The 19,340-nt window shown below is 37.2% G+C and overlaps 1 protein-coding gene and 1 pseudogene across 1 annotated transcript in view; both read left to right on the forward strand.

Annotated features, from left to right (window-relative positions):
- The window catches only part of KCND2 (potassium voltage-gated channel subfamily D member 2), a 505,769-nt gene that overhangs the window by 72,544 nt on the left and 413,885 nt on the right, over positions 1-19,340 (forward strand). The window lies entirely within an intron of this gene.
- On the forward strand, positions 70-1,608 carry LOC125081264 (non-POU domain-containing octamer-binding protein-like; annotated as a pseudogene).

Raw genomic sequence — 19,340 nt, forward strand, 5'->3', positions numbered from 1 at the left:
TAACATTTTGGTTTAGGAACCTATTTTCCAAGGTGGATGTGACAATCACCAGAGGTGGATTGTGCCAAGTTTCTGTCAGGTGACACTCCTCCTCCACTGAGAAGGTCAAGGCTGAGGGAGTAGAATTGGTTTTAAGAAATAATCCAAGAGGACAACAGTGTTGCTGTTACTCTGCAGAGAGAACAGTCGATAAAAAGGTGCAAAATGCAACAAAACCTTTAACTCAGAGAAGCAAAACTATACTCCAAGGAAGCATCATCAGCGTCACCACCAGCAGCGACAGCAGCAGCCACCACCACCACCAGTACCTGCAAATGAACAACAAGCCAGCCGCCAAAATGAACGCTTGACTATTAACCTGAAGAATTTTAGGAAACCAAGAGAGAAGACCTTCACCCAACACAACCAGCTCTTTGTGAGCAGTCTTCCTCCTGACCTCACTGAGGATGAGATGAGGAAACTCTCTGAGAAATATGGGATGGCAGGTGGAGTCTTCATTCATAAGAAGGGCTTTGGCTCTATCCGCTGGCAAACAGGAACGCTAGGGGAGATCGCGAAAGCAGAGCTGGACATTGTGCCGCTCCGTGGAAAGCAGCTGAGTGTGTGCTCTCTGTGGAAAGTGGCTGAGTGTGTGTTCTGCCTGCCGCAACGCACCCAGTACGGTCTGAAACCTTCCTTGGTGTGTTTCCAATGAACTGCTGGAGGAAGCCTTTTCCATGTTTGGCCAGGTGGAAAGGGCTGTTGTCACTGTGGATGATCGAGAAAGGTCCCCAGGGGAAGGAACTTGAATTCTCAGGGAAGCCAGCGGCTCAGAAAGCTCTGGACAGGTGCAGCGAAGGCTCCTTCCTGCTGAGCGTATTTACTCAGCCTGTGACTGTGGAGCCCATGGACCAGCTGGAAGATGAAGACGGACTTCCTGAGAAGCTTCCTGAGAAGCTGGTGATAAAGAACCAGCCATTTCACACGGAGTGAAAGCAGCCACCCAAATCTGCACAGCCTGGCTCCTCTGAGTATGAGTGTGCCACGTGCTGGAAGGCACTCACTGAGACGGAGAAGCAGCAGCAGGACCAAATGGACCACAGCATCAAGGAACTTGTGAGAAGCTGGAGATGGAAATTGTGACACCAGCTCATGCTAATGAGACAGGATTTGATGTAGCATCAAGAACTTTGGAGGATGGAAGCGCTGCACAACCAAGGAAGGCAAAAACGGAAGCAACTGGAGCTCAGACGGGAGGAGGAGTGCAGGCGCTGTGAGGAGATGTGGCAGCAACAGCAAGAAATGAGGCAGCTACAATGGGAAGGATTCAAGGGAACGTGCCCTGATGCAAGAGAACAGGAGATACAGATGGGCCAGGTGGCAATGGAAGGTGCTGTGGGCATCAACAACAGAGTCACCATGCCCTGCTCCAGTGCCTGCTGGCACAGCTCCTCAAGGACCTGTCACCATCATGCCAGATGGAACCTTGTGATTGACCCCACCAACTGGCTTTGGCCAAGCTGCTACAATGAAAGAAATTGGGGCAATTAGTGGAACCCCACCTCACCCCACCCTGCGTTCAACCATCCAGCTCCTGGAGCTGAATTTGCTCCAAAAGAACATCTGTGATACTAACAAAAATCTCAATGTCTAGTTTCCCATAAACCCTTAAGAGAAGGACCCTAGCCTAGCCTGAATTCTGCCTTGGGAAAGTATTAGGGGTTTCTCCCAATAGTTGGGTCTTCCTTGCCTGGACTACTCTGAGGGAGTTTGCTGGAGGCTGAGGGTTTAGGGAGGGGCGATATTTAACAAATCAGTTCTGTGTGGTATATCATTTAATAAGTTGATTCTGTATGGTGCATTCCTGAAGTCTCCCTTGATTATTTGAGGGCCTGGGGGTGTGGGTGGGGAGGAACTATGGCAAAGTGGATCCAGTTAGAGCTCCCATTAATCTTGATCATTCCATTCATTACTCATCCTGTTGTATTTGCTTTCTCATTCTTATACCCTCCAAACCCAGGGGCACTGCCACATACACCACAAAACCAAACCTCCCCCAGTGACCTTAGTCCCATTGTTCCATTCACTCACAGGTGGGAATTCAGGCAAATGTCCACAGAGGTCACAGACAAGATACATATGGTTCTATTATATCCCATGTATTACCCCTTTATGTCCTAAGGAAGACATTTTCTCTTAGAGATTTTCATTTGGAGTGTATCTTTAAAAAAATCTTGTGTTAAGTTGCCTCCAACTTTTTTCTTGGGTAAGGACAACCCAGGAATGGCCCTTTTGTGTCTGTGATGTTGCTGTTCACAGATTTCTTGATAGGCCTAGTACAATCTTGGGAACAAGGTTATTATGTGCTGAAGGTTGGACAGTTGCTCTTACCCTTGCCTATCCTAGGTAGTTATGTTGTGCATTTTTTTTTTAAACTGGTGTACCATGTTTGATTTGTCCCTGATGTCTTTGGAGTTTTTCTGAGAAATGGAGCAGTAATGCCGTAAACTTATTAAAATACATTTTAAGCCTTAAAAAAAGGGGGGGGGTGAGTAATCCACATGGGAGGCATATAAATGACCCTGATAGCAAGACTTGGTTTTCTGTGGCTTTTTTTTTTCCTTTTAATTTACTTCTTTCTTCCCTTCACTGGCAGCAATAGTATGGGAATTGCCATTTCATAGTAAAACTTCCCTCAAGTTACTGCATTAGAAGCACAGTTTAATTACTACATTCATATTAAGCATGAGTTTTGTTTTATTTGGCTCAAATACTTAATCAAATTTAGGGAAGCACAAAGAAGTAATATCACAACTAATATTGTAAAGAAGTAAACATATCATAATATAAAATCTCAAAACTATATATCCTACTTATTTTTTTACATCCTAGTTATTTTTTGCTTAACCCTATTATTTAAGGTGGTATATAGTTGCAGTTTGTTTTATTTTTTTGTTCCCCTTCTCATCTATTTGTCATGAGAAGTATTCAATCAGAAGCCATCACACCCCTTGTTAAGAATATTATGTAATTTATGTAAGGAGAGGATGGGAAACTATATTGAATAATAGCTATAGACGTTTCCTGATCTGAGAGCCTGTGATTCTGTGAATAATCACCCTTCTTTCCCATTATCATCTCCTAGACTTGAGATTCCCCCAAATTGTCCATATCGTCTTCTGTGATGAAAGTGCCACCTCCTTTTGTTTGTTTGTTCCTTGCAGTCATATATGGCTTAATTTGAGCTCTTTCCAAGTCCCTTGACACATTCTGTCTTTGAAGGCTGGTTCCATATGTGGTAGAAATTTATTTTTTTTCTTATAGCTTATCAACATAGAGATATAATTAGTGGCAATAATATTAACATTAGAAATGGGTAATTACACAAACCATTTGGATTCTAATTTTTGATTAAGCTAACAAAAATCAAAAATCCTTCTTCATAGAGAGATAGTTATTCCAGGTCTCCTTAAATTGAGTACTTTTCTGAAACAGTAAGTTGTACTAATGGTAGAACTAATGGTAGATGGCTGGCAGGATGAGGAGAAAAAGTGTAGAGATACATTCAGTCCATAAGTATCAGCTAGGATACTTGTTAAAATCTCCAACTGGTGGCAGGAGTGGGATTGACAAGGGTGTATATATCTATATGTATGTATGAATGAATATATGTGTGTATAAATAACATACAGTGTTATATTAGTCTCAGGTGTCCAATATAATGATTCAAAAATTCTTTATATTTTTCAAAGTTCAATCAAGATAAGTGTACTCTTAAGCCCCTTTGTCTATTTCACCAATCCCCCCACCTCCTTTTCTTCTGGCAACCACCTGTTTGTTTTCTATGTTTAAGAGTCTGGTTTTTGTTTGTCTCTTTGTTTTCTTTCTTAAATTCCACATATGAGTGAAATTATATGGTATTTATCTTCCTCTGACTGACTTATTCCACTTGGCATTATACTTTCTAGGTCCATCCATGTTGTTGCAAATGGAAAGATTTCATTCTTTTTTTCTTTTTTATGTTTGAGTAATATCCCATTGTATCTGTACATCACTCTTTTTTTTTTTAAAGATTTTTATTTATTTATTTGACAGATCACAAGTAGGCAGAGAGGCAGGCAGAGAGAGAGAGAGGAGGAAGCAGGCTCCCCACTGAGCAGAGAGCCCAATGCGGGGCTCGATCCCAGGACCCTGGGATCATGACCTGAGCTGAAGGCAGAGGCTTTAACCCCCTGAGCCACCCAGGTGCCCCTATACATCACTCTTTATGCATTTATCTATGGATGGACACTAGGTTGCTTCCATATCTTGGCTATTGTAAATAATGCTACAATAAACATGGGGATGCATATATCTTTTCAAATTAGTGTTTTCACTTTCTTTGGGTAAATACCCAGTAGTGGGATTACTGGATCATATGGTATTTCTATTTTTTAAAATTTAGAGGAGTCTCCATATTGTTTTCCACAGTGGCTGTACCAACTTGCATTCCTACCAGTAGTGCACAAGGGTTCCTTTTTTTCCACATCCTCACCAACACTTATTATTTCTTGTGTTTTTTATTTTAACCATTCTGACGAGTGTAAAGTGATATCTCACTCTTGTTTTGAATGATGTTGAGCATCTTTTCATGTGCCTCTTAGCCATCTCTATGTCTCATTGGAAAAAATGTCTATTCAGATCATCTGCCCATTTTTTAAATCAAATTATTTATTAATTTTTTTTCATGTTGAGTTGTATAAATTCTTTATATATTTTGGATATTAACCCCTAATTGGATATATCATGTGCAGATATCTTCTCCATTCATTAAGTTCCCTTTTGTTTTGTTGATGGTTCTCTTTGCTGTGCAAGAGCTTTTTGTTTTGGTGTAGTACAGTAGTTTGATTTTGCTTTTGTTTCTTTTGCCTGAGGAGACATATCGAGAAAAATGTTTCTATGGCCAATGTCAAAGAAATTACTGCCTATGTTTTCTTCTAATTGTTTTATGGTTTTAGCTCTCACATTTAGGTCCTTAATCATTTTTAGTTTATTTTGTGTATGGTTTAAGAAAATGGTCCAGTTTCATTCTTTTGCATGTAGCTGTCCAACTTTCCCAGGACCATCCCTTGAAGGGACTGTCTTTTCCCCATTGTACATTCTTGCCTCCTTTGTCAAAGCTTAACTGACCATAAAATTATGGGTTTATTTCTGGGCTCTCTATTCTGTTCTGTTGATTTATGTGTCTGTTTTTCTGCCAGTACCACACTGTTTTGATTACTACAGTTTGCAATATATCTTGAAATCTGGGACTTCAAAATAGCTGGGATACCTCCAGCTTTGTTCTTTTTCAAGATTACTTCAGCTATTTGGGGTCTTTTGTGTTTCCATACAAATTTCAAGATTATTTGCTTTAGTTCTGTGAAACATGCTATTGATATTTTTATAGGAATTGCATTAAATCTGTAGATTGCTTTGAGTAGTATGGATATTTTTAATAATACTGGTTCTTTCAGCATGGAGTTTCTTCCCATTTGTTTGTGTCATCTTCAATTTCTTTTATCAGTGTTTTATTGTTTTTGTAGTACAGGTCTTTCACCTCCTTGGTTGAATTTAATTTTAGGTATTCTGCTATTTTTGGTGGAATTCTAAGTGGGATTGTTTTCTTTATTTCTCTTTCTGCTACTTCATTATTAGCATGTAGAAATGTAGCAGATTTCTGCATATTAATTTTATAACCTGTGACTTTACTGAATTCATTTATCAGTTCTAGTAGTTTTTGGTAGGATCTTCGCAGTTTTCTATATATAGTATTATGCCATCTGCAAATAGTGAAAGTTTTACTTCTTCCTTACCAAATTGGTTGCCTTTTATTTTATTTTATTTGTCTGATTGCTGTGGCTAAGACTTATAGCACTATGCTGAATAAAAGTGGTGAGATGGACATCCTTGTCCTGTTCCTGATTCTAGAGGAAAAGTTTTTCATCCTTAAGAAATGATGTTAGCTGTTGAGGTATTTTTTTTTTTTTAACTGTCTGTATTTTTTCAAGGGGTCACTAGGTAATTTTAATGAATTACTATCATTAAAATAAACACTGGCTTAAGAAGTTATTTTCTCTCCAGTAATGATTTGTTTATAACCCCAAACACTGTGTCCCTGCTTGAAATGAGAAGATAGACTATGCAGTGTGAGTATTTAGTTAGAATTTGGTTTGACCTGCCCTTTTTTTTTTTTTTTTTTCTTTCGTGGAACTTATATATGGAAAACAGAAAAAATAATAGATATTTTTAATACTTTACACATACTTATACTTATCACACTGCAGAATATGATATACATCTTTAAAATATTATATTTGAGTTTTGAAACAAGAATAACCATATAGTATTATTTTCCTTTACCTGTAAAAACAACAGTAGTTCTTTCATTTATTTAACTTTTACATATAGGCGACTTAAAACATGAAGGATATTATGAAGGAGTTTTCATGCAGGTTGCAATTTTTGCAATTGAAGTTGATGTCATTTTCTAAATCTGTTCAAGCAGAGATTATCAGACCTAATGTGTATATGACATAAAATATCAGTGTCTAGCAAAGCTTCTATTTAGTGAGGCCCCATCAACTTAGTGTATATGGAGAAGCAGTAGTATAGAGCACTAGGAAGAACACTTCAACAAGAGTCAGTAGACCTGAGTTCTGTTGAGAAGTTGTTTCTTAAATGTCTTTCCCTTTCAGTCCTCTACTGGTAAACCTCATTAGGTTGGAATCGATTACTGGTAACCCCCCTCCCCATTCTAAAATTATAATTCTATAACTTCTATTTTCTAAGAAACTATATGCACAAGTGTACAAAAGTATATTTAAGCAAGCATATGTATATGAAACACATATATAATGGCAAAACAAGAACACAAGTATAGGAAGTCTTTGGAGGAAAAGTACTCAATGAGAATCAGTTTACAGAAGTTTTAATGAGGTGTGTTTGTTGTTTTGAAAACAAAGTTTTCCTATTTTCTGACATAGTATCAAGAACTTCCTCCTTCTGAAAAATGATTCTAAGACACTGTTCCTTTGAAGTTTTTAAAAGTTTTTATTGAACTGCACAGAATAAAGTCTATTTGAACATGATAAGCTGACATAGTAAATCAGAAATGTCAGGCTGTTTTACATTTCAGAGACTCACAGTAATAAAAATTGTTCTTTAATCCATTAAATATAACATCTTTACACAAGAGAATTCTGATATGAAGATCTCTAGGAATTTGAAGAGTTTAATGATATTATTGAGTACTTACAGTTGTTAGTCATGATTTCTGTGTTGTATTTAGGCATCCTAATTATGAATATTTCATCGTTGCATATAATTTTGTAACTTCTTTTAAATTTATTTGTATCACAGTGTGCTCCACTGAGCAGAAACCCAAGACATAATTAAAATATGAAACACTTCCACAATTCAGACATGGTGTTTAGGTTTTCTGTCTTTTCAGTACCTCTTTTAGCTCATCTACTAGTAGAAAGTACAGTGATTCTCTTGGTGATGTAGTTAGTCTTTGCCTGAATTATTTTGGGAGGGAAACTTTTCAAAGGATTTGTTTAATCTAAATTAGGTCCATTCTTTTATTCTCATTTTCACCTTTCTAATGTGAGGTGGGTTTATCAGAGCATCGTGTTTTGAAGTTACCTATGGAATTCTCTACCTCAGATTTTTCATGGATTATTTTTCTCTAGGTCAGGTATCTCTTACTGGTACTATTTTTTCACATCACTGTTTTATCATGAATAAACTAACAAAATAATTTCAATTTCAAAATGAGTGAGTTTTTCATGTTCTTTTGAAGTCCGTCTTTATACAGACTCTTAATAAAGCTTTAAACCTGACTTAGTTGAATAAGTATTTTTTAGATTATCATTTATTATATCAATTATTTGGTTTATCCAGTAGTCATATTTAAATGCACTAAAGGTTTTCTGTACAGAATAGAATATGGTGAAGGACGCTAGTCTAGTAGGCAAGATAACTGGTTTCTGATTCTAACATTGCTATTTTCCTTAATTGCTATGTAATCCTAGGCAACGCTACATAACCTTGACTTTTAATTTTCTCACCACAAACCATGTAAAAGGTCCCCTGTTACTGCAGCATTCAAGAATAGACCAGAGAATTAATATGGGGAAACATGCTGAAGAAATATAAATTATATGCATGATTGGATATAACCTTTAAGGTCCTTTACAATTTTAAGAGTCTATTGCTTCATATACAGAATTATGCATTATCCTTTAGATGTGGACCATCGTATTTCAGTTATCAAGGACAAATTTCCAGTTCTCTTTCGAGCTGTGTGTGTGTAAACATGCATGCATGTGTGGGTTTGACCAAGCTTATACTATATTATTTTATACATTTATTATTTTGGATGTTTATTATGCATCTGTCATGTGACCGGCACTGTTCTGGACACTAGGGTTACATTAGAGGAACACACAAATTATTTAGGTACCAGAAAGTGATAAGTGCTAATGAAAACATAGAACAGAGGAAAAGAAAAGGGAATTAGGCTGCATTTTTTGTTTAAGTGGTCAGATTTGACCTCATTGAGAAGGTGGCATCTGAGCAAAGACTTGAAATAGTTCAAGAAAACGAGCACGCAGTTATCTAGAGGACAACATTTCATTAAAGAGTTATACTAGCACAAGCCTATAAGGCATAAATATGCCTAGTAAGTTCACTGGATAGTAAAGTCAGGCAGTTGGAGGTGAATGAGTGAGGAAATGGTTAGATCAGAAAGGAAGGGGAGGCTGACCTTGTAATTACTGTAGGGTCTTGTTGTGACTTGAGTTTGACTCTGCAAAGAGGAACTAGTAGATGGTTTGGAGCAGAGGAAAGATGTGATCTAATTTGGATTTTACTCTGACTATTGTGTTGAGAGAGTTTGCAGATAGATGGAAACAGGAACCAGTTAATAAATGATTATAGTAATCATTGGAGTAATAATGATAGTTTGGTATCAAGGTAGTAGCAATGGAAATTTTGAGGATTGGGTTCTGACTATATTTTAAGATATTACAACAGAAGTTCCAACAAATTTGGTATGACTGTGAGAATAGAAAAATCTGGAATGAAGCCAAGAGTTTTGTTTCAGCAGCTGAAAGGATGGGCCATCCCTTTAAGTGAGAATTGGAAAAGACTCAGTAAAATAGGTTAGCAGGGACAAGGGAGATGAGAAGTTCAGCTTTACATGTGTTAATTTGGAGATATCTATCTGACATCTCAGTGGATCTGTCAGGTAGGCAGTTGTATATATGAGTTTGAAATTCAGAAGACACATCTGGGAAAGACATATAAATTTGGGTGATATGGGCATATTGCTGTTATTAAAGTTATGTGCTGATTGAGGTAACAGTGTAGTGGTTGTAGGCAGAGAAGAAGAAAGAATAAAGAACTGAGATCAGGGAACTCCAGTGTTAAGAGATCTGGAAGAGGAAGAGAAACCAAAAGAGGAGACTGAGGTGGAATAATAATGTTGCTGGGAGAGAAGCAAGAGTGTGGTATAGTGGAAGCCAAGTGAAGAAAATACAACAAGGGCAATATACTTGATGTTGATGAGTTTCAAGAATTGAAAAGTGACCACTGGATAGAGCAATCTGGTTGTAATTGGTGATCTTGACAAGAATTGTTTTAGTGTAATAATCAGGGGGAAATCTGATTGGCAAGGATTACAGAAGAAGAGAAATGGAATTCTGTGTTACTGAATATAGTCAAATATCTCAAGATATTTTGCTACAAAAGGGAAAAGATAATCAGAGTTATAGTTGTTAGGTGAAATGGGACTTAATGGAGGATTTTTTTAAGATGAGAAAAGAATAACATTTTTTTGCTGGTGGTATTCATCTCTACTACATAAGAAAAAAATAATAATGTAGATAAGCGGGAATAAATTCCACTATGTGGTCCTTGGATAGGTGATGGGAAATTGTACTTAGTACACAAGGGAAGGTTTTAGAAAGGAGTAAATATCATTTATTTCCAGAAACCTGACAGGGAGCAGAATGTTGCAGGTTGACATATGTGGCTATGAGAGTTCCTGGAGATTCTTTCTCATTGCTTTAATTTTCTCAGTGAAAAAAAAGAAGCAAAGTTATCAAATTGGAGTATTAGGATGAATGTGTTGGAAATTTAAGAAGAAAGTAGAAAAGGGGTGCCTGGGTGGCACAGTTGATTAAGCATCTTCCTTCAGCTGGGGTCATTGTCCTGGGTCCGGGGTTCTGGGATTCCCTCAGCTCAGTGGGGAGTCTGTCTCATCCCCTCCCCCACCCCACTTGTTCTCTTTCTCATGCGCTATCACTCACTCTGAAATAAATGAAAAAAAGTCTTTGAAGAAGAAAGGAGAAGGTATGAAATAGTACTACAGGATAGTAGAAAATACATGAACTAGTGAAATATAGTTGATTGTGGGTAGGCTTAGGGGACCTCCAAGAGTTTGTCAAACTGAATTTAAGGTGAGATCATTCAGAGCTGTTCTGTATTTCTGCATGCATAATTAGCTGCCATATGCAAGTGCTGAAGAGGCAGAGTTAGATTTAAGCAGGATTGTAATTTGCCTAGTAAAGGTTGTTGAGGGACATTGAGATGTTTATAGTTCAATTGATTGATGGTCCCAGTGGATTGTGAGAGCTGAGATACTAGAGTAATTGAGCTGAAAAGATAGGAGATGATGGTCAGAGAACTGGATACATGAAACAGATTATGGAAGTATGGGCGTTCCTTGTAATGAATAGGTCTAGAAATGGCCAGGGCATTGATTGGTTAAAATAATATGAAGGACAAAATATTTAGAGGAAAGAAGATCAAGCAATCAAAAGGCCAAATTTCAGGAAGGATCGTATATGTATATATTGAAATTATCTAGAATTAAATCAAGAGTTATGTTGGGAAGAGAGGCAGGATCTAAAATACTTGAGAAACATGGAGGAGTTAATTGCAAGATAATCCAGTGACTGCAGCAATGAAGGTAATGAGCAATATAATCTAATGACAATAAAGTAAATGCTAGAATTTATAGGGAGCAGGGAAGGAAAATGGTGTAGAAACAATCGTAAGAATGAAAGTGGCCATCTTTCAATATGACCACATTATAATAGGCAATCTCTTATGTGATTTTTAAAACTTCCTATGGCTAACATAATATAGAAACTCATTAAATAATAACAACCAATTAACTTAAGTGTTGATATAGAATAGAGAAATAAAGTGCTTCAAACAAATATGTCATAAAAAATATGTAGGTATGGGGCGCCTGGGTGGCTCAGTGGGTTAAAGCCTCTGCCTTTGGCTCAGGTCGTGACCCCAGGGTCCTGGGATCGAGCCCTGCATCAGGCTCCCTGCTCTGCAGGGAGCCTGCCTCCCCCCACCCCTCTCTGCCTGCCTCTCTGCCTACTTGTGATCTCTGTCTGTCAAGTAAATAAATAAAATCTTAAAAAAAAAATATGTAGGTAAACAATGCTAGAGAGAGTTCTGTGTTAGAAAAAGTATGAAAGAATAAGGCAGTTGTGGGTTTCAGTCACAGCTCTGCCATTTACGAGCTACGTTCTTTCTTAACTTTCATCTCTGCTATGAGGAGAAAAACTACTACCTCACAGAGTTATTGTGAGGGGTAAGAACAACGATTTATGTAAAGCACCTGGCACTGAAAAAACATCTAATTAATGTTAGTTCCCTCCCTTTAAAGTAGAGATTCAAATACTGAACATCTTTACAAGGTACCACAACAAAGACTTCTGAGGTACATAATGTCTATTTCCATCACACGGATAAATGATTCATGAACTCATTCATACACACCAACTATGTGTTATTTCAGTGACTTGAAAATATGCTTGTGGACTCTTACTGGGTTTTTTTTTTTTCAATTTCTGGCTGTATATCACTTATTATAACACTTACTGGAAACAACAATCACAAAAAGAAACTCTGGACATCATTTTCTTTTTAGTGAATTATAAAGCGAGCAGTAAGTTTTTTTACTTTCTTAAATTATGTGGATATATAATTAGCATGATCATTGAATAACATATAACTATATTAAATGATTATTTAGAATATTTCATGAATAGTGAAATGCATATAACTGAATGATAATGTGACAAGATGGAAAATGATATGTATTTTCTGTTAAAATACACTGATGTTGAATGAATCTTACTAAATGATTGTAATTGGTTGTATAAAGAATTTTAAAGATTTATTTATTTATTTATTTATTTAAGAGAGAAAGAGAGAGCACGATCCATGGGGAGGGGCAGAGGGAGAGAATCTTTTAGACAAATTCCACACTGAACACATAGCCTGACTCAGGGCTGGATCCCACCACCTATAAGATCATGACCCAAGCTGAAACCAAGAGTTGGGTGCTTAACCACCTGAGCCACACAGGTGCTCCAGTTATATAGAGAACTTTAAAAAGCATGAAGATAAATTTCTGGCCTTTATATGATCAATGAGGAGTAAAAACTGATGCAAGACAAACAAGGAGTGGAGGGAGGAGCTTTATCCATACAGTCGTTGAGCACCTAGGACTTCTGCCATTCCCTAGAATCTTGTAGTCCTTGTTGAATCCTCTTCATGTGGCCAGTAGAAGAATACAAAGAATGAGAGTTCATGAAGCATTTAAAAAGTTCTGTAGGTCAGGAGCGCCTGGGTGGCTCAGTGGGTTAAAGCCTCTGCTTTCGGCTCAGGTCATGATCCCAGGGTCCTGGGATCGAGCCCCGCATCGGGCTCTCTGCTCAGCAGGGAGCCTGCTTCCTCCTCTCTCTCTCTCTGCCTGCCTCTCTGCCTACTTGTGATCTCTATCAAATAAATAAATAAATATTAAAAAAAAAAAAAGTTCTGTAGGTTAGCCTTAAAGTGGTGAGCATTAGGTTGGCCTACTTGCCACTGGCCAGAACTAGCCAGATGAAGCACCCAGATAAAAGGAGGCTGGGAAATGCAGTCTAAATGTATGTCAAGGGTCACATGGGCTTACAGGTGTACCAGTTGGTCCATACCAGAGCTGAGCTGATGTGTTACTAGATGTTACATTAGAAGGATGAACACTGTGTATTATAAAAATATGGGAAACGGATGGATCAGTTCAAGCTATCTGGGTACTGGCCAGGCAGATACTGTTTCACAGGAGGGACGGATGGTACAGTGTGCCTTGCAAGACGCCGAAAATTTGGTCAAGTGTATTTTTCAGGGAGGGAATAACACTGAGAGTAGGAAAGAACATGTAATACATTTCAACAGTGAAATTCATCTAAGTACTCAAATGACTTGTCTAAGGAATCACAGTTATCCTGAGTCTACATCTGGATATAGACCTAATAAATTCTATGGTTTCAGATTATTATGAAGGAAATCATATTTCCTGTTATCTTAATTATACCAACTGTACTGTGCATATCTTACGTAGAAAGGGTCTTGACTAGATTGTCTTATTACTTTGAAAAGTAGCTTAATTTAGCCACAGTTTAAGGAAAAATAGAAGAACTAATATGACACACAAGTGGATATACATTAGAAAACAAATTATGGAGAACAGACTATGCCGCCTACTCAGAACTGAACCAGACAACATCAAGTGTATAGGAACAGATATTGCAGTAATGAGAGCACAGCTGTTTAGGATTATGCTGAAATGTAGGAAACATTATTCAAGGAACAAAGAAAGGAAACCAAAGAGAACAGCTTTAAAACAGCACCTTCATATTTAGCCTCGTATTGCATATTTTACATATTTTAATCATATCTCACTTTCTTCCAAAATAGACTTGAGGCGGTTTATAACAAGATAATGTTACGATAGCACAGACGCAAAGACAAGACAAGATGGGCTAGTGGTGGAATAATACCAGATTACTCACACTAGATTACTAATGCTCAGGGTAAACTTTAATTTAGGACAAACGTTTGGCATTTAGCTTCCTGGCACTCGAGTCAAAAAAGAAAAACAAAACTATGTTATATCACTTGGTAAAATAATATATTCTTTAGTAAAAAGGAGCAGGTGGTTTTTTATTCTCCCATAGTCCTCATCTCTAAGAGGGACTTATTTCACAATTATTTCATAAGGCAGTTTTACAAGAGATGGCTTCAGCAACATCCTATAAATAAATACTGAACTTCTATTTCTTGCTTGGCTCTCTGCTGAGTTCTTGGGACACACAGATGAATATGAAGCATCCTTACCCTTAAGGAACTCACAGCTAGTATAAATCTAATTGGGCAGTAAATGTAATAAATGAGTTACTTGCAAGACATAATGGTAGCCCAAAGGAAGGAGTGTCAGCACAGTCAAAGAGACAAGACCTCACAGGGGGAGAAATGTTGAACTGCTCTTAAAGTGTGAATAGGTCAAGGATTAAAAGAAAAATGAGCAGAACTTTCTCTTCTCTCAAAAAACAAAAACTGCAATGCTTAGTTTTATGCAGATACTTGGGAGAGAATTTCTTTGAAGAACCAAAATAGTATAATTCAGATGCCTAAAATTTTGATACATTTGGCTAAAAAGTGCTAAAATTAGAGGAATGAATTTTTGACTGATCCCTTCAGCTGTATTTGAAAGTAATTAACTGTATATTTTTCACCTAGTGGTATGCTTTCCCACAGCATAAGTAGCAAGATGGAAATATCTCCTTTTTTTTTTTTTTTAACCAAGTCTGGATTATTTTTAATTGTAGCAAAATATATGTAACAAAATTTACTCTCTTAACCATTTTAAGTATATAGGTCAGTACTGTTAAATATGTTTACATTATAGTTCAACCAATCTCCAGAAATATTTCATCTTCCAAAACTGAAACTCTACACATGAAACAAACCACATTTCCCCCCTCTTCCCCTCTTCCCATCCCCTGGCAGGCACCATTGTACTTTCTGTTTCTGTGAATGTAACTACTCTGGATCTCTCACATAAATGCAGTCATATAGTTTTTTTTCTTTTTTTGCAATTAGGCTGTATTGGATAGCATACAGTGTGTCGAAGGTCCTTCCTTTTTAAGGCCAAATAATATTCTTTTGTGTGTATATACCACTTTATAATTAACCATTCATTCATCAATGGGCATTTCTACCTTTTAATTATGGTAAATAATCCTTCTAGGAATATGAGTGCACAGATATCTCTTAGAGACACTGCTTTCATGTCTTTTGCATATATATACCCAGACGTGGAATGGTTGGATCATATGGTAATTCTATTTTTAATTATTTGAGGAGTGATTATACAGTTTTCTGTAGCAGCTGCATCATTTTATATTTGCATCAAGGATGCATAGGATTAGTGATCTTGTAAAAGGAGACCTGGGAGAGCTAGTTTACCCCCACCGTGCAAGGTTACAGCTGGAAGGTGCCCTGTGAGAACCAGAAAGCAGGCTCTCCCCCAACACCAAATATGCTATGCCTGATGTTGGTCTCCCCAGCCTCCGGGAATGTGAGAAATGAATTTTGTTATTAGAGGCCACCCAGTCTATGGTATCTTGTCATAGGGGCCCAAACAGACTCAGACACCTTCCCAAGAAGATTAATAGAGGCATGGCTGCTGGGAGCACTGACTTCCTTTGGTGGGCTTTCTCTGACAGAACTTTAAGAAGCCATTTGTGATCGTGTAATTAAAGCCTCCCATGATTATGTGATTGTTCAAATGATATTTAAGGATTGAAAAAGTTATCGATTTAGAACTAAACAAAGGTGGCCCATGCACCTTGTCGAAGAGAATACAGACCTCGATAAAAACCCAGATCTTATCTAAGAAGGAGTTGAGCTCTAAGTACTTTTGTACCTGCAAGAGAACGAAGAAGTAGTTCCTCTGATAGGAACAGAGATCAAAGCAGGCAGCCTGCTCTGTCCTTGGTGAGACAGACCTTAGCACCACATTGTGAACACATGCATTTTCCCAGATCCAGCGTTCTAACAAGTGACATGAAAGACCAAAAAGAAAGGGTCTTATCCTGCTGCACTTTAGGAAATGCTGCCATTATCGAACGTATGTTTGGGAATTATTAATCTCTTTGCTTTTTAGAAATATAGGAGTATGTATTTCTAAATTTATATGTATTTGTTTTACTGTTGCTCCTGAGTTCTTGTAGTTTATTATAATGTGCTTGGAGGAAAGGTCATGCCTGCCTCCTCAGCATGGCAGTAGAGGAGGATTTGAACATAAGTAGCCTGCATAGATAATCCTTAATAATACACCAAATGCTCAATAAGTGTTTGTTGACTATGTGAATACACATATTGACACATATCTGTGCTGTAAGTTTTGAAGAATAATTTTAGTTGACCCACCCTAGAATGGGTCATCGTCCCACTCCTTTAATATCTCATCATGTCTCCCGTTTATGACATAGCCTCTTTCTCAATTTTCCAAAGAAATTTACTTTTGTTCTTGTACATCCACGTAAGGAAGATCTACCTAGTTTTCCTGCTGCCTCTCATGGGACTAATTAGATGGATATCTGGAGTTGTATGAGAAGCCCAAGGCCATCACTACCACCACCACCACATGTCCAAGCTACCCAATCTTCCCCCTACCACCAAGTATGCATGCACGTGTGGCATGCGCGCGCGCGCGCGCGCACACACACACACACACACACACACACACACACACACACAATGTTTTCCCAGGAATGTAAACCCTTTAATACTGTCTTCCTGGAATTAATGCACCCATCTCGTTGTTTAACGTAGTGAGATAAATACAAGTAAAATGGCCTGATGCACAGCTACAAGTCTCAAATAATCTCTTTAGGGGGATCATTGCAGACACACCTTGATCTTGATTTTCTTCCCTGCTACCCACCCCCTGGAGTGTGTAGCTCCTATGCTGGTTACTCAGATATGCCCAGCTGCTAAGTCTCTCAGGGAACCTTACTAAGGAAAGCTCTTCCATTTCTGTATTATTCAAGATCCTATGCAAGTTTATTTACCCAACAAATGTTTTTGTTTTAAGTCTTGATTTCTTTATTTTGGGAGAGAAGAGAGAGCAGGGGAAGGGGCACAGGGAGAGGGAGAGAGAGAATCTCAAGCAGACAGCAGGCTCAGTTTGGAGCCTAACTCTGGGCTCAATCCCATGACCCTGGGAGATCATGACCTCACACGAAACCAAGATTCAATGCTCCACCAAATGAATCACCTAAGCACCCCAAACCAACAAGTGTCTTTAAGCAGCTATTATAACCCAGATAGTGTTCTAGATTCTTCTATCACCAATCATTGGCATACAAAGAGTAGCCCCCTTGGGGCTTTAATTTTACTATTATTTATCATTTATGTTGTTATTTGGCTATCTGTTACTCCTTTCAGTCTGTGGCCCATTACAGATATCATAATAACAATGAAATCTTAATTTTATTTATTATTCCTTCCATATAGTACTTTTTGGGTACCTTTACAAATGTAACAAATAGTAATTGCATTAATTATATATGTGATATGTATATATACTATATGAATTTGTCTATATTATTTAATGGTTAAGAATTCGGATAATTTCGGGGCGCCTGGGTGGCTCAGTGGGTTAAGCCGCTGCCTTCGGCTCAGGTCATGATCTCGGAGTCCTGGGATCGAGCCCTGCATCGGGCTCTCTGCTCAGCAGGGAGCCTGCTTCCTCCTCTCTCTCTGCCTGCCTCTCTGCCTGCTTGTGATCTCTCTGTCAAATAAAGAAATAAAATCTTTAAAAAAAGAATTTGGATAATTTTATGTAACATTACATAAATGAAGTTTTACCAATCTGGCAGGCATATATAACACTATCATTTTATGAGGTAACTTTATGAGCGTTTATAAAAACTACTAAATGATTAAAGTTTTCATCTGTTGCCTTTAAATGTAGGTGCTATCCGTGTTCCATTCAAGAAAACAGATATCATTTTTACTGAGTGAGCATAGTTCATTTTCTCAACCAGTTTGTTTTATTAAATTGCAGAATCCCATGCTAATACAATGTTAAGATTGCAAATTTCAGCCTTCATAACTCAAAAAAGTAAAAAGTTATAGTTTTCATAACAGCATCAATTTCCTTACATTTCTTTTGCCTTATAATAAAGTGTACACTTAGAACACTAACCAGCAATTCAGGAATTATATATAATCAGTGTTGGACAAGTTAATGTTACTAAGAGGATCTTAACTTTCATATTCTCTGATTTGTTTTTAAATTTACAGCTTTAACAGTGCACTAATGGAAAGATTTTGCATTTAATTTTCTAATTTTTATGAAGCAGACAAGAACAGATAATAAAGGTGGAAATGTTGATAATGATTATTTCAGTATGATGACTATTTCATTAGTGAATTTAGAGGTAATCCTGTGAATTTTTCATCAGTGTGTTTGATTTCAGAATGTTTATGCTTATAATATCCATTTCTACCTCAGGTTGTTAGAAAATTTGAACTTAGGGACAGATTGCTATTCACATGATAGCCCATGGCTGAACACCTTCAACATAAACTGCAAGTAAAATTAATTGCCAAGTCCTACACTGTGGTTCCAATCATACTTATGTTTTGATAAGTACTGACTTAAGTAATATACACCCAGGTCCACTTTGTGTGTTTAAACATTAAATTACATATAAACTACAATAACACAAAAACGAGTCCAAAGAAAAATTGATCTTAAACTGGTATATCCCTATTAAGTGTTGCTATAAAGCTATTTCAGTTTAGTCACTGAAATATAAATGGATTTAATTATTGATAGGATAATGACTTTAATCAAATTATACTTCTTAAAATCTTACAGAATTATCTATATCAGCTATGAAAATTATTTTAGTATGATAGAAAATCCATAAATTTTTAGAGAGCATTGTTATGTATTATCCATTATGTATTGCATATCCTTTATATTGCATATAATAGTTCACATTTCATATTATATATTCTGTTTTATAAGGTACATTCATAGTACATATTATATGTCATGTATTACATATTGTATATATGCTTTTAAAAAATTTATCTATGTTGGGGCACGTGGGAGGCTCCGTTGGTTAAGTATCTACCTTTGGCTCAGGTCATGATCCCAGGGTCCTGGGATCCGAACCCCACACCAGACTCCTTGCTTTGCGGGAAGCCTGCTTCTCCCTCTTCCCGTGCTTGTATTCCTTCTCTCGCTGTGTCTCTCTCTGTCAAATAAATAAAATCTTTTCAAAAAATAAAAAAAAATAAAAATTTACTTATGTGTTTAAATAAGGTCACTTACAAAATCCAACAGAATACACACAGACAAAATTCAAGGTTATAATCAGCACAGGCTCTCTCTAAGCCCCCAGCATTGTTGGCAACAAATACAAAATATACTGCAAAGAAGTGCACAGTAAGGGGTGCCTGGG

This window comes from Lutra lutra, chromosome 11 (genome assembly GCF_902655055.1).
Source record: "Lutra lutra chromosome 11, mLutLut1.2, whole genome shotgun sequence".
Classification (NCBI taxonomy): Eukaryota; Metazoa; Chordata; class Mammalia; order Carnivora; family Mustelidae; genus Lutra; species Lutra lutra.